Genomic DNA, 14,537 nt, shown 5'->3' with positions numbered 1-14,537 from the left:
GTCTCACTTCTAAAAAGCCTTTGCTTCTGAATATTTATTTTCTTGGTCTGAATTTTTATGTTGTCTCATTAAACTAAACGGCATGCCATGTTTTGCCAGTATGCTTAGCATCTCTGTGATGCTTAGTCTGAAAAGTCCTTAATTTTAAGGCTTAAATTTCAATGATGCATTCTAATATTAAAGATTTTTAAATTAAAGTGTGAGGTACCTTACACTAAGTTAGCTGTAAGTTGTACATTGTGCTGTTTACTGTCCACGTGTACATTGGAAGATGCATTCTTTCCCTTCCCTTGGAATTCTGATTATACTAGAACCGTATTATATGAGGTGATATTTTTCCCCCTCGGACTGTATGTACCCCCGGTACAAATGTAAATTGTATTCATCTGTGAATCCTTAGCACCTAGAATCTTGTTTTGCACACACACCAAAACACTAAAAGAAATTAAATGAGGGGATGAATAGAAACAGAAGGACCTTAACCACCTTTATTTGTGACTCTTCTTCTGATTATGTCTCCAGATGTGTAATATTATTTGGTCATTTCTTTTTTTTTTGGACTTTATCTGTAGAACAATCAGTGATCTTCTGGCCAGGCACAGTGGCTCATGCCTGTAATCCCAGCACTTTGGGAGGCTGAGGCAGGTGGATCACTTGAGCTTGGTAGTTGGAGACCAGCCTGGTCAACATTGTGAAACCCTGTCTCTACTAAAAATGCGAAAGTTAGCCAGGTGTGGTGGCACATGCCTATAGTCACAGCTACTCAGGCAGGAGAATCACTTGAACCTGGGAGGCGAAGGTTGCAGTGAGCCGAAATTGCGCCACTGGGCAACAGAGTCTCAGTCTGGGCAACAGAGTGAGACTGTTAAAAACAAAAAAGAAAGTAATCTGAGTGACTCTTCAGCATCATACATTTCAGTTATTAAGGCGTCAAATTTGTGATCCAATTAACTACCCATCCGTTAATCTACAAAGAATTGTTCTGGGAATTACGAAGACTTGGCCAATAACACAGACGGGCATCCCCTGCCAAGTGATAGCAGAATCCCTCTATGGCCATGTGCTTTGGGGGCTGCTCCCCAAACTGGGAGCAGTTCGGTGACTGCTCCCTGCCTGAGGTGCCTTAGAGCAGAGCCCCGCGCACAGGCAGGGCCAGGAGGGCTCTGCCTGGGGGAGCTGGGGGAGCTGGGGAGGCTGGGGAGAGGAGTGCAGGAGGAAGGCGGTCTGGGAAAAATAGAGAAAGCGGCAGTCACCAGTCAGCTCTCAGCAGCACTCATCTGTTCCACTAAAAAATACTTACTGAGGACAGAGAGGCCCTTCAGTCAGAAAACCCTGAGTCTGAATATTGACCAGTCTGCATTCTCAGCATCCGAGAAACAACCAAGAATAAGTCAGGCAACATCCCATTGCCCGTGGTCTTTAGTTCCGAGGGGACTGAGACGGAGCCTGACCAGGGTGTTGCCGCCCGAAGGCAAAGCAACCTCCAGACTGCTGGGGAGGCCTGGCCAGGAGCCGGGAGCTGAGGGCCGAGGAGGAGTCAGGGAAGGACGGGCGTGTGAGTTGGGTCTGCTGCTGCTGGGGCTGCGGAGCACAGCTGGGAGTTCGGATCCTAATGGAGGGGAAGCCAGTAAAGGCTTTCAGGTGGGAATCACATTTTTACTCCCAGAGAATCACCCTGGCGTCAGGGAGGAGGCGGATTGCAGGGGTGAGGGTAGAGCCTGAGCGGCTTCCTGGAGAGGCGGTTCCGGCTCCGGCTCCGGCTCCGGCTCCGGGGGCTCGGCCCTCGCCCCTCGTGCCGGCCTCTCTCCAGCCGCTCCTGCGGGGTGGCCTCAGCCCTGGCGCCCCAGCACCCCGCAGACAAGTACACAGCTGGTGAGCGGTCAGGGTGGGAGGCAGGGGACGGAGAAGGCGGTATCCGCTTCCGAGGGTTCCGCAGGGTCAGGCCGGGGGAGGCGCCACTTGGTGGGGGAGACCGGGGAGCCCCAGTGCCGCCGGGAGGGGTTTCGGAGGTCGCCGCTGCCAAAGTGAGAGTGCGTGGTGCAGGGCCGGGGAGGGAGGGTCGGGGGCGCGAACACAGGGCGTGGGAGGACACACGTGCCGGGGTGACTGCACGGGAGGACCGGGAGCCTTGCCCACTAGTCATTTTTTTGAGAAATCTGGAGTGGAAATTTACCACAAATACAAATGTCAATTTTTTTTTTAATTGCCATCTGCTTATAGAACAACCAGAAACAAAGAAGGGCTGGAGTCACTGCTTCAAGTGTGATGTAAGGTCCAAAAGGAGAGAGCTTCCCAGTGCCTGTCTTCTTACTAAATTCTTCTGGAACAAGATGCATTGTTGAACTAGATGCAAGAAAACAAGAGTAAACCCAAAATCTAATCCAAGAAAGATGAGATAGGAAGAAAGCACTAAGCTGCTTTGAATTAATTTAAGTTTCAAATACAGAAGACAGGATCCAGTGCCCTTAAGGGACTTACAGACGTAGTCTCTAAAGAATCTACAATTTTGTGATTCTCATGGAGAATGGAAAGCGTGCCCAAAGGCAAGAGACATGTAAATGCTTTGAGCTTCTCAAGGGCTTGCCTCTTCTTGTCGCTCACGAAGGCACCAAGGAGGTTTTTTATTTATTTATTTATTTTTTAATTTTGAGGGCTGTCTTAGCCGTAAGGATAAGAAGTTAATTCTCTAAAATCCAAGTCTTTGTAAATAAATGACATTTAATCTCACAGGGAAAAAATAACAGGGTTGCCTGTTTATGCCTAATTTCTTAGCCTGCTGCATTTCAGGAAAGGATTTTTTTAACATTATGAAATATATTCCAGAGAGGTGTCAGATAGAGGATAATCAGTGACTTATTAACACCTGCAAGTATTTTATCAGAACTGTATCATAGCATAGACAATGAATTCCTTGTGGTGGAAGAATTAGAAGTATGCATATCAGATTTGCAGGTGCCATGCGGCTGTCGGAGATAACAGATACCAGAGGTGCTCATTCAAGATTCAGAACGTCTTGACAAGCTACAACATCAAAGCTGAAGTAGAATTTATTGTAAATTAATCTTAAAATCAATACCACAGGTATAGAAGAGTACAGATTTGGTTGCAGTTCAGGTGTTTAGACATAATAAACTTAATATAGATCAACAGTCTGGTGGGTTTTCCCATAAATCTCCTTCAATTTTAGGCTACCTTAGTGGAGCTGTGGTACCTAAGGACCCAAAGGTCGTTGTTTCTCTTCTCAGTGCTTGTAGATTTTGACCTTCAGCGTAACTTCTTGGCCATTGCTCCAAATTAGCACAGAATTATCTATAGGTGTCCCCATTCTCCTGGAAGCATGATTGTTGTCCTTCAGAATTATCTATAGGTGTCCCCATTCTCCTGGAAGCATGATTGTTGTCCTTCAGAATTATCTATAGGTGTCCTCATTCTCCTGGAAGCATGATTCTTGTCCTTCCTAAACCTTTCTAAGATGCAACTTTCTTTTTTTAAATGTTTTGTTCATTCTGAAAGTGGGATGCCCTTGTTAGTTACCTATTTATATTTAATAGCTGTATTAGTCTGTTCTCTGTTCCTCAGAATACCTGAAAATGGATAATTTGTAAAGAAAATGAATCTGTTTTTTACAGTTATGGAGGCTGAGAAGTCCAAGGTCAAGGGGCCATATCTGATGAGCACCTTCCTACTGGTGGGGATTCTGCAGAGTCCCAAGGTGGCACAGGGCCTCACATGGTGAGGGGGCTGAGTGTGCTCACATGCTAGCTCAGGTTTCTCTTTCTCTTCTTGTAAAGCCACCAGTCCCACTCCCACGATCATCTCTTAATCCATTATAATCAATGGATCCATTTATGAGGGCAGAGCCCTCGTGAGCCAGTGATCTCTCAGTACTGCCCCATTGGGGCTTAAATTTCAACCTGGGTTTTGGAGGGGACAGATATTCCAGCTATAGCAGTGGCATAGTGTGCTCTCTCCCCAAATCTGTCATAAAATCACAGTGGCTCTTTACAAATACTGGGTTCTTAGATTCAAGAAAAGAAGGCAGTCTAAGTCCTTATACCCAGCATTGGAAATGCTAAGCACCCTCACTGTGCAGTCTAACCGCCGGCCCCTTGACCCCTGCTGTGGTTAGAAGTGGTTCGCTCCACCGAAACTTATGTTAAGACTTGGTCCTCAATGTGGTGGTACTGGCAGGTGGTGCGTTTGAGATGTGATTAAGTCCTTTAGATGGAGTAATATCTCTCTCTGGAAGCTGGGTTAGTCCTCTCTGGAGTGGGTTAGTTCTCATGGGAACAGATGAGTTCCCACGAGAGCAGGTTGTTATGAAGCAAGGTTGCCTCTTCTATTTTGCCCTTTACATATGCACTGAGTTCCCCTTCCATTTCTCTGCCGTGCTTTGGTGCAGCGCAAGGCTCTCCCCAGAAGCTGCCAGATGTGCTGCCCAGTCTTGAAGTTCCTAGCCTACAGAATCGTAAGCTACACACGCTTCTGTTCTTTATGATTTACCCAGTCTCAGATATTCTGTTACAGCAACATGAAATGGACTAAGGTAATTCCCATCCCGACCCACCACCCCCACACCCGTGGGGGAAGCTAGGCTGTCTCCGATGCCCAGGTCATTTGGGTCCTCAGAGGTTTCGTCGTCTTTCTCTCACTGTCCCCAGACCCTGATTCCTAATGGAGGCAGGATCTATTAGTCTGTGCCCTAGATGAGCAATTTCTTCACATCAGGTTTTAGGTAAATTTCTGAAAATGAGCAAAAGTCCAATACTTTTACCTTGCCTTTGCATTTGTAAGGTTCTGTTCCTGTCCCACTTTCTCAGACTGAGTTTTCCCCAGGTGTGACTGCGTGTGGCCTGACTTAGCCCAGCCCCTGGGTAGTCCGGATGCTTGGTTGCCCACCCTCTCCCCTGCTCCACAGTAGCTGCCTGTGTTCCCTTTTGTCCCCAATTCCTCAGTTTCCAACTGACTCCTCCACCCATACAGAAACTCCCACTGTCCTCATCTTTATCCACAGTGCTTCTTTGTACTCAGCAGATTGCCTGGAGCTGGGCTGCCAGGCCCAGTATGTTTGATCCCTTTCGGAGGGCCTGTGTTACAGTGATGCTGATGAACTAGAAACCATCCTGAGGGGTGGCTGCTGCTTTAGTGTAAAATTGGAAACCACTTCTCATTAGGAGGGGTTTAAGAAAATATATTTTTAGACTAGAAAAATGAGACTCAAGTCTGTCATACGCTATTTGAAGGATACCATGTAAAGGAAGAAAGTCATTCCAGGAGAAGCAGTATTACTAGGAATAGTGGAAGGCAGCTGTAAAGAGGCTCATTTCGGTTCAGGAGATTCTTCTCATAAATGATGAGACCTGGAAGAGATGCCTCTCCAAGCAATGAACTTCTCTTTTATTTAATATTTAATGTTATAACACAGTGTTTGTAGAAAGAACAGCTATGAAGCCGTTCTCCAACCTAAGAAGTAAAACATTATTACCACATGCTCTTCTCTGAACCCACCTCTGCCCCGCTTGCCTCCCAGAGAGAAGTACAGTGCTCAGTTCTTAATCAATTTTTTGCCACATTATTTATTCCTAAGAAGTGTGGTTTAGTTTCGTTTTTGAACTTTACAAAAATGGTATTTTGCTGTTTATAATCTTGTTATTTAAAAAAAATTTTATGCCTAAGATTCCTCTGTGTTGCATGTAGCTGCAGTGTATTTACTTCAATTCCAGATACTATTTCTTCATTTATATACTCGTTCTCCTGTCGCAGGGCCCACGGGTCCGTCCAGGTTTTTGCTAGTTCCTGTGCTACTGCTGTGAACATTCTTCCACTTTCCCCTGTATATCTGTGTACAAGATTGGAACTGCTGGATGCCTGAGGTGTGCGTGTCTTTACGTTTATGAGATAATGCCAAGTTGTTTTTCAAAATGTTTCTACTAATTTATACTCCTCTCAGCAATGGTTTCTATCGGGTAACATCCTCATTGACTTTTAATATTGTCAAAAGTTTTAATTTTGCCCATTTTGTGGTTATAAAATGAAATGCTATTGTGGTCTTAATTAGCAGCAGTGTTCTCTGATTACTTTTAAGGGTTTTTTATTTTTATTTTTATTTTTTTCTGTTTTGTTTTGTCTTATTTAGAGATAAGGTCTTGCTAGGTTGCCCAGGCTGGCCCCTCAAACTCCTGGGTTCAAGCAGTCCTCCTGCCTCAGCCGCCCAAGTAGCTGGGACTGCAGTCATGTGCCACTACACCTGGCTTACTTTCCATTTTTGTTTTCTGTCAGATGTCTTTTTGTCTCATGCTCATTTTCGTACTTGGAAATTTGTCTTTTTCTTACTGATTTTCAGAAATTCTTGGTAGTTGAAATAATAATCCTTTTTTAGGCATTTGTCTTGTCTCAGTTTATGGCTTGTGTTTTCACTTTCCTGTTAATATTATTGGATTTATCAATCTTATCTTTATAGTTAATAGTTTTCATATATTTTTTTCTTTTTCTGTTTTTCTTTTTTTGAGACAGAGTCTTGCTCTTTCACCCAGGCTTATAGGCATGCCACCATGCCCGGCCAATTTTTATATTTTTTATAGAGACAGGGTCTCACTGTGTTGCCCAGGCTGGTCTCAAACTCCTGGCCTCAAGCGATCCTCCCACCTCAGCCTCCCAAAGTTTTGGGATTACAGGCGTGAGCTACCATGCCCAGCCTCTTCAGTTTTCTTCTAAACATCTTAATGTTTTCTTTTCTCTTTCAATTTTTAATCAAGTTGGAAATTCTTTCTGGGTTTGGCATAAGACAGGAATCCATTTTACTTTCTTCCCTGTGATTAGCGAACTGTCCCAACACCATTTATTAATTTACCTTTTCTTCGGTGCCATTACTCATGTACATGCAATTAATTGGTCTATCTGGTATTGATTCTTTGCAGTTTGTTAACATTTATTTTATGGCTTCATGTGTCATCAGTTTTTTAGAAATGTTCCATCTGTGCTTGAGTGGATTGTGTATTTATAATTGTTGAGTCTGTGGTTTCATACTAGTCTGGTAAGTCAACCTTTTAATTGTACTGTTTAGATCTTTGATATAACTAATCTTTTTGATACAGCAAAAATTTAGAGGTATAAATCTTCTGCTATGAGAATGATAGATATATCATTTCCCCTTAGTTCTATCCATTTTTGCTCTCTGTGTTTTGAGAATATTTTATTAGATGCATAAAAGCGTAGAGTTTCCCTGATGGGCAGTTCCTTTCTTCCTTATGTGTTATCCTCTTAATCTTTCTGTGTTTCTTGTTTTAAAATCTTTTTCTTTTCCTGGTAATTTTGCGACCCTAGCTACATTACTAATCACCAAATATAGCCAATTTATTTTTGAGAGAACCTGATATTTTTTGTGTAGTTTTGTCCATTAGCCACTACACTAAAACGTTTGCTGCTCTGGTTGTCTTTCTCACTGAATATTTTTAAAACAATGTTACAGAAGTTAATACTCACTCTCATAATTTTGTCTTATTTAGTCCTGTCTGGCAGTCTGTGAAGTTGATGGCTGGTACCTCATTGTCCACACTGTATGGACTTACTGTAGTTACTGTGATTCCTTACCCTGGCTACCTTAGACTCAGCCAGGGGAGGTAATTTTCCAAAGATCACGCAATAATAATGAGGGGGGCAGTAGTTCTATTAGTTTCACCTTAGAATGTCCTTAAAGTTCAGTTAGAGTTGATCAAGTCAGTATTATAACATTGTGAGTATTTTCTTTTTCCAGGTATTTTCTAGTTAAAAATTCCTTCGTATGTATCGCCTAAACTTCTGACAATGTGTCTCACAAAATGGAAGCCCCGTATCTACTTTAAGTGTTATTTTTAGAACGGTAAAATTCTAGTGCTTTCATTTTAGAATTTTTCTGTCCTGCATCATTATAAGATTTAGTTTCTCACCTTAGTTTGTGAAAGTCAGCCCAAGGCTAAAATTGCTTAAGCTCTATTTCCAAGGAGACATACAGACTTGTAATAAATCTTCTCCTGTCATCCTCTTTCAAGAGATGTGAAAAAGAATCGAAGGTAAACTTTACGGTGCAACTAGCATTAGATTAACTGTGGCAGGTTTAGGTTGTTTTGGAACTTTCTTACTTTCAGTGTTAATGCTTCTCAATTATGTCTAGACAAGAGCATTGAACAGGGAGGTAGAGATGGATCTGAGCCCAGACCCACCACCCATACACAGGTGACTTTAGACCAGTCATTGAACTTGTCTGAGACTTTTCTGCTCCTTTATATAAAATAAATGGAATAAATATTTCAAAATTAAAATTTAACAAGCCTCCATACCTGCCTAAAAACTTTTGGACAAATTTAGTAATGGACGCAAACTGTAAAACACAGTGTTATTGGCATATTTTTAGAAAAAATGGAAGTTTGATCCCTATCACACATTAAAATGTTTAGTGTTGAACCCTGCAAAACTCAAAGCCATCTGACCTATGTTTCTTTAAGCCATCGGTGGGTCTGTGATAGTGTAAGCATTTTTAAAGATTTTTTAAATGTTAGATCATCTTATTTAGTTTGTTAGAAAACACTACTTAAAAGTAAGTGAAAAGTAGTCTTTCCTGTGGATTTAGGCTTAAGATTTTGTCTCCTTGGGCCTAGCCAACATTTTTATTTTATTGATTATGTGCCATCTGGATTACTGTTTATATCAAAACAAGCTAGTTGAGACATGCAATCCAGTTGTTTTTCCATTATAGACACATGAGGAAATGCAGTGCCGTGACACACAGCTTGGGGTGGGATGGGATCAGCTGGGAAATCAGGCGGCTGCTTGGCAGCCTGGTGCCTGGCTTTATGCCTCTGAAGTATTTTCTTGTTTTGGATGACTTTGTTTCAACAAGTTTTCTGTCATTAGACCTCTCATGTGCCCAGGGGACATCAGCGATGGAGTTCTCTGCTTCAGGATGAGTTGAATTATTACAATAACAAAGACTGGTACCAGAGATTGTCTTAATTGTTAGTTTGTATACAGCTTCTCACCATGGTACGTTTTCGCAATGGTCATAAGTAAAACAAGGTATTTTATCACAGTGACTTAGCTCTGTAAGTATTTGATACCAAACTTTTAATGTAATGTTATTTAAATTAGACTAATGAGATTGTGAAATGTTAGAGAATACTTAGCAAGTTTATGAGATTACATGCTTACAACTTAAGTTCATGACAAAATATTCAGAGAATTCAGGTGATAACTATGTTTGCCAAACATTTGTATTTTTTGGTGTTATTTCTAGAATCATTCCAAAATGCTGTGCTAGCTTCATATAATAGGAAAGCTATTTTTAAAAATATTTTCGTTCCTATGCATGGTCAACAAACACTGCCACTTTTGCTTATCCCCAGAATACAGTTGACACCTTCCTGTCTTTGGTAGAGCAGTATAGCATAGGCTGTGGACAACTAATGCGGTGTTTGGCTTATATGAAGCACTCAGTTAGTTAGTTATTAATAGGGTGACAATATGATCTGTTGTCCAAGCCAAACTCCTTTTTTGATGAGAGGGACAGGGTCTCACTCTGTCGCCCAGCCTAGAGTGCAGTGGTACAATCACAGCTCCCTGAAACCTCAAATTCTTGGGCTGAAGCAGTCCTCCTGCCTCAGCCTCCCAAGTAGCTAGGAGGACTACAGGGCCTGCCATCATGCCCAGCTCATTTTAAATTTTTTTGTAGAGATGGTATCTCACTCCGTTGCCCAGCCTGTTCTCAAACATTCAGCCTCAAGCAATCCTCCAGCTTTGGCTTTCCAAAATGCAGGGATTATAGGCGTGAGCCCCCGTGCCTAGCTCCAAAATGCTGTTAAGAAAGAAGGGAGTGCTGTTATTGATCACACCAAGATAGCAGTCGTAACCTAGGACTGTCATGCCCACCTCCATGTGTGGTCACCCAAGCTGTGACAGCATGGAGAAAGTCAGATGTTTCAGATGCAGGGACCTGAATTTCTTCCATTTAGTTAATACATTTTAAGAGTTCATTGACTAATTGTCACCTCATTGAATCTTCATACTAATTTTGTGGCAGAGGTATTTTTATCCTCATTTTACAAATGAGAAAATAGGATACTCTGAGATTTCTTTAGGCTAAGAGGCAAAAAAGAGTAGCAATAGAAAACACAGGATGCCTAACTCAGACCCAAGCCTCTGTCTTTCACACAGTGCTACTTCCTTACGGACCATTTTTCTGCTTGTAAAATTAGAACAATTTAAATTTGCTCATCTTTGTTTTTCAAGTCATTGTGATGACTGTTTTTTTCGAAGTGAGGTATGTCAAACTTTAACACAAAATCACCTGGGGATCTGGATAAAATGCAGATTTTGATGTAATGGATGTGAAGTGGGTTCAGGATTCTGTATTTCCAAGCAGCGCTCAGCACAGCTTGCGGTGAGCCGAGATCGCGCCAGTGCACTCCAGCCTGGGTGACAGAGTCAGACTCCGTCTCAAAAAAAAAAAAAGAAACAGCAGCGCCCAGATGCTGCTGGTCTCTACTTGCTTTGGGCTTCACATAGTTGGGTAATTACTGTTCTTACAATCCACATTTAGGAAAAAAAAAAAAAAAAAGAAAAGTTACAATTCTGAGCAAGACACAGACTTTCATCTTCTTAACATAAGAAGGAGGCCGGTTTTATAGTCTTTCATTTTCCCTTTCTGGCCGTAAGTATGTTCTGGCATTAACAAACAATAGAATAAACGAGCACTGGGAGTCCTCTCCTGCACAGCTGTGTGTTTGGGTACACTAAGAGGGTGGGGCCCCCACTCCCTAGTGTCCTTTAAGGGGACCTTTCACACAGCAATGGCTGATTGTGTCTCACAGAGTCTGGTTGGGGCTCTAGAAATCTTACGTTTAAACCGTTGGATGCATCATGGGAATAGGATGAATCAGTTAGCTAAATGCTCAGAATAGGAGCATTTCGTTACCCACCCGTAGCTCAGCCTCGTGGGGTGGGGCAATGTGAGGCAACCACTCCTGGGCTTAAGTCAGTTCTTTTTAGTTTATAGGCGACTTTGGCATATTAGACAGGCTGCATGCTCTTACTGTAGTCATATAGTCAAATCTTGAGTTTTTAGAAATAAACACAGGAATTACTCTTTTAAATACAGTGGTCATTGTGGAAAAATTCAGCTTGGATTATTACAGTAAGCACATTAGGTCACTGTAGTTAATTATTGGCATATTGTATTCCAATTGTAGAAACAACATTTCTGCCATTTTCGTATTTTAAAAAACCACCCACGATGTTTGATGTCTGCATGTGAAATATCACTGTTACAGTAGTAAAAATGGCACCATTTGTTGTTAGGGTAATTGCCTTTCCAACACTGGAAATGATTACTCTCTTCTAGATTCCTTTATTGCTTTATCTGCACCTCTTGTGTGGCTCTTGGTGCATTTTCCCATGCTTTATTAATTCTGAAATACATTTGGTCCTCCTGTGTCCACACGGTCAACTCACCATGGGTCAAAAATACTTGGAAAAAAATAGTAATAATAACAACACAATTATTAACATGCAAATAAAAAAGCAGTACAGTGTAACAACTATTTACATAGCTACTTTGTATTAGGTATTACAAGTAGTCTAGACATGATTTAAAGTATATAAGAGGATGTGCATCATAGGTTATATGCAAACACTATACTGTTTTATACCGGGGACTTGAACATGAATGGAGTTTGTTCTTGGAGGAAGGTCCTGGAACCAGCCCCCCTCAGATACTGCAGGTTGTACATTCCTTTTCTGGTTCCAGGTAGCAGGATCAGGTGAGATTCATTGTGTATTACCCAGCTACTTAGTAGGATGCCTTGCACAGGGTGGGGTGCTCGGTGAGGATGAGCCCAGAGAGTCTCTGTGACAGGTCTTACCTGCTTTTCTTGCTCTGTCTTCTCTGACAGCCCATTTAGTAAGCACAGGAGGCAGCCAGCTTCAAACCAGGGCTCATTTGCACTCGGTGGGATTCTATAGTGACAAAAAAAAAAATCTGCAGATATTTTTATGAAAGAAACTGGGAAGGAGCATAAATTATCTGAAGTATAAAGTTCACTCAGTAAAAATTACTTTGAAATAAATTCACATTAACATAAATTCTCAAGCCATGTTTAAAATAGTCTGCATTTGTTAAGGGATACAGATTTTTAAGAAAACTGTTTCTGAACAACTCTATAGTAAGATAGTTTGTAAAGGTTGCAGATTGCAAAGGTTTATTGAGGTTATAACTAGATTTACTATTTCAATAAAATGTCTCCATAAAAATAATAGTTGATAGGTGATACTTGAAAAAAATAACAGAGTGGAAATCTCCCTCTTTACTGTGGAAAAAGAAAGTGTTGCAGGAGGGAAATGTGGAGCTTGCGGTTGGTATTATTTGGCGTTTTTCGGTATGGAGGCAGTGTTGGATGCTGGCTATTTTTCTTCTGTTTTGGAGCAGAGAAATCAGAAGGAGTTTTGTGGATCTGCTAATGCATTGAAGAGACCAGAACGTATGGCATCTTCTGTGCTCTATCCATTTGTTCCCTGGCCATAAAGAAAGGCAAATTAGTGTGCTTTCATGAGCTCCGTCAACTTGCATTTCTTAGAAATGCACACTCTGATGGGGCAGTGGAACCGGCTCAGGCGCCAGAGCGGCAGGACACCCTGCAGACAAGTTCCCAGAATGCCTGGGGGCTGTGCTGGCCTGGGAGAGGCAGAACCAGGTGCAATGGAGAAGAGCTGAAGAGGCGCTTTCTAATAAAGTGGGTGTAAATATAAGACTGGAAAGAAGCATTAGATAGCCAGAATAATAGCTGTATTTATTCCTTTATTTTGTTAAAATGTTTTATTTATAAGAATTCTTTCTTTTATTAGTGAAAGTTTACATTTAATTGCTTTACCAAGTCATTTTCCAGCCAATGTTCTACATATTGAATCACCTGATTATAAAGATGTATGAGGTGGAGGCGATGGGTGGTCTATGCTCAAATAATTTTGGAAAATGGATGTAGCATTAAGTGGGTTTCTATATGTAAAGGGAGGACTACATATAATTTAATATGCTAATAACTGGAATCCTCAAGAAAGGTGTTTACTTGAGTGAATTTCCTAGACAGTCTGACCTGCTTTTATTGTTGGCTCTTCTACCACAGGCAGGGCCTCTGTTCAGTCAACACAAGCACGAGAGTTGGACAATGTCAAGTGAGGGCCAAGTAACTTCTCTCAGCAGGATTCTATAGATACAAATTTCAGAGTGCTCAAAGAGTTTCTCACACTTAACTCACTTTTTAAATGACACATCTGTAAACCTCTTTGGGAAGACATGTACAATATACTGTGTGTGGAACACTTGGAACGAAAGGAGGTTTTTTTTCTTTTTTTTTTTTTTGAGATGGAGTCTCCCTCTTGTCACCCAGGCTGGAGTGCAGTGACGCAATCTCGACTCACTGCAACCTCCGCCTCCTGGGTTCAAGCAATTCTCCTCCCTCAGCCTCCCAAGTAGCTAGGATTACAGGTGCATGCCACCACACCTGGCTAATTTTTGTATTTCTAGTAGAGATGGGGTTTCACCATGTTGGCAAGGCTGGTCTCAAACTCCTGACTTCAGGTGAACCACTGGCCTTGGCCTCCCAAAGTGCTGGGATCACAGGTGTGAGCCACCGTGTCTGGCTTTTTTTCTGTTTTTTTTTTTTTTTTTTTTTTTTTAAATAAAAAGTGGAGAATTTATGCTCTATTTCGGACCAAATATATAACACATAGAGATTTATAGTTCTCTATCTAAAACTTTGGGTTTAGCTGTTTTGGAATTCAGAATTTTCTGGATTTTTAGAAAATTAATATGGTTTATCAAATAAAAAATTACAGCAAATTTGGTTATAGATCTATTTTACTTTTATATGTGGTTCATGAATTGGGCAGCCTCTATTCTACAAAACAGACTGAAAGCTCCCCCTGGGCAATAGCAGAACAGTGGGTTTTATAAGGTGAGAACAAGGTTTTATAAGGTGAGAACACTAGAAAAAAAAGCCGGTTGATTAGCATCAGGTTCCTCTTTAAGCGTTAAAGCAAAGGGAGCTTCCGTATTACAGCGACTCAGCTAGACTGCGATCTCCTATTTTCAGGAAGCACCGGACTGTATGGGATCTGTCCGCTTCTCTAAAACTTCGGTTTGATTATGTGGCATTTAGCATGAGTGACTCCATTTGGTTTGTTTTTGTCTTTTGGGGCCTGGTGTAGGAGCTCCGTGTAAAACAATGGCCTCCCATAATTTTTGTTTAACCGTATACTGTGGCTATTGAAGTAAAAGGAATGAATAAACCTAGCTCGTTCTGGTAAAGTACCCAGTAGTGAAACACATTCCTATTTCTGCATATTCACAAAGTGTAAGGGTAAATATTTTTAAAAGATAAATACTTTACAAACTTCACATTTGCCCATGTCAGGTCTTGCCATCTAATGTTTTTTTGGTCAAATTTATGAAAACTTTCCAGTCTTCAGACGTTTACGGATTATGGAATTTCAGGTAAGGGATCTAGACCAGT

The 14,537-nt window shown here is 41.5% G+C and overlaps 1 protein-coding gene across 1 annotated transcript in view; it reads left to right on the top strand.

The window, feature by feature from the left end:
- Nucleotides 1-14,537, top strand: part of MIPEP (mitochondrial intermediate peptidase) — a 151,771-nt gene that overhangs the window by 54,005 nt on the left and 83,229 nt on the right. The window lies entirely within an intron of this gene.

The sequence above is a fragment of the Mandrillus leucophaeus genome, unplaced genomic scaffold (assembly GCF_000951045.1).
Source record: "Mandrillus leucophaeus isolate KB7577 unplaced genomic scaffold, Mleu.le_1.0 Scaffold61, whole genome shotgun sequence".
In the NCBI taxonomy this organism is placed as follows: Eukaryota; Metazoa; Chordata; class Mammalia; order Primates; family Cercopithecidae; genus Mandrillus; species Mandrillus leucophaeus.
Note: the sequence above shows the minus strand (reverse complement) of the source record. Positions and strands in the feature narration are given on the sequence as shown.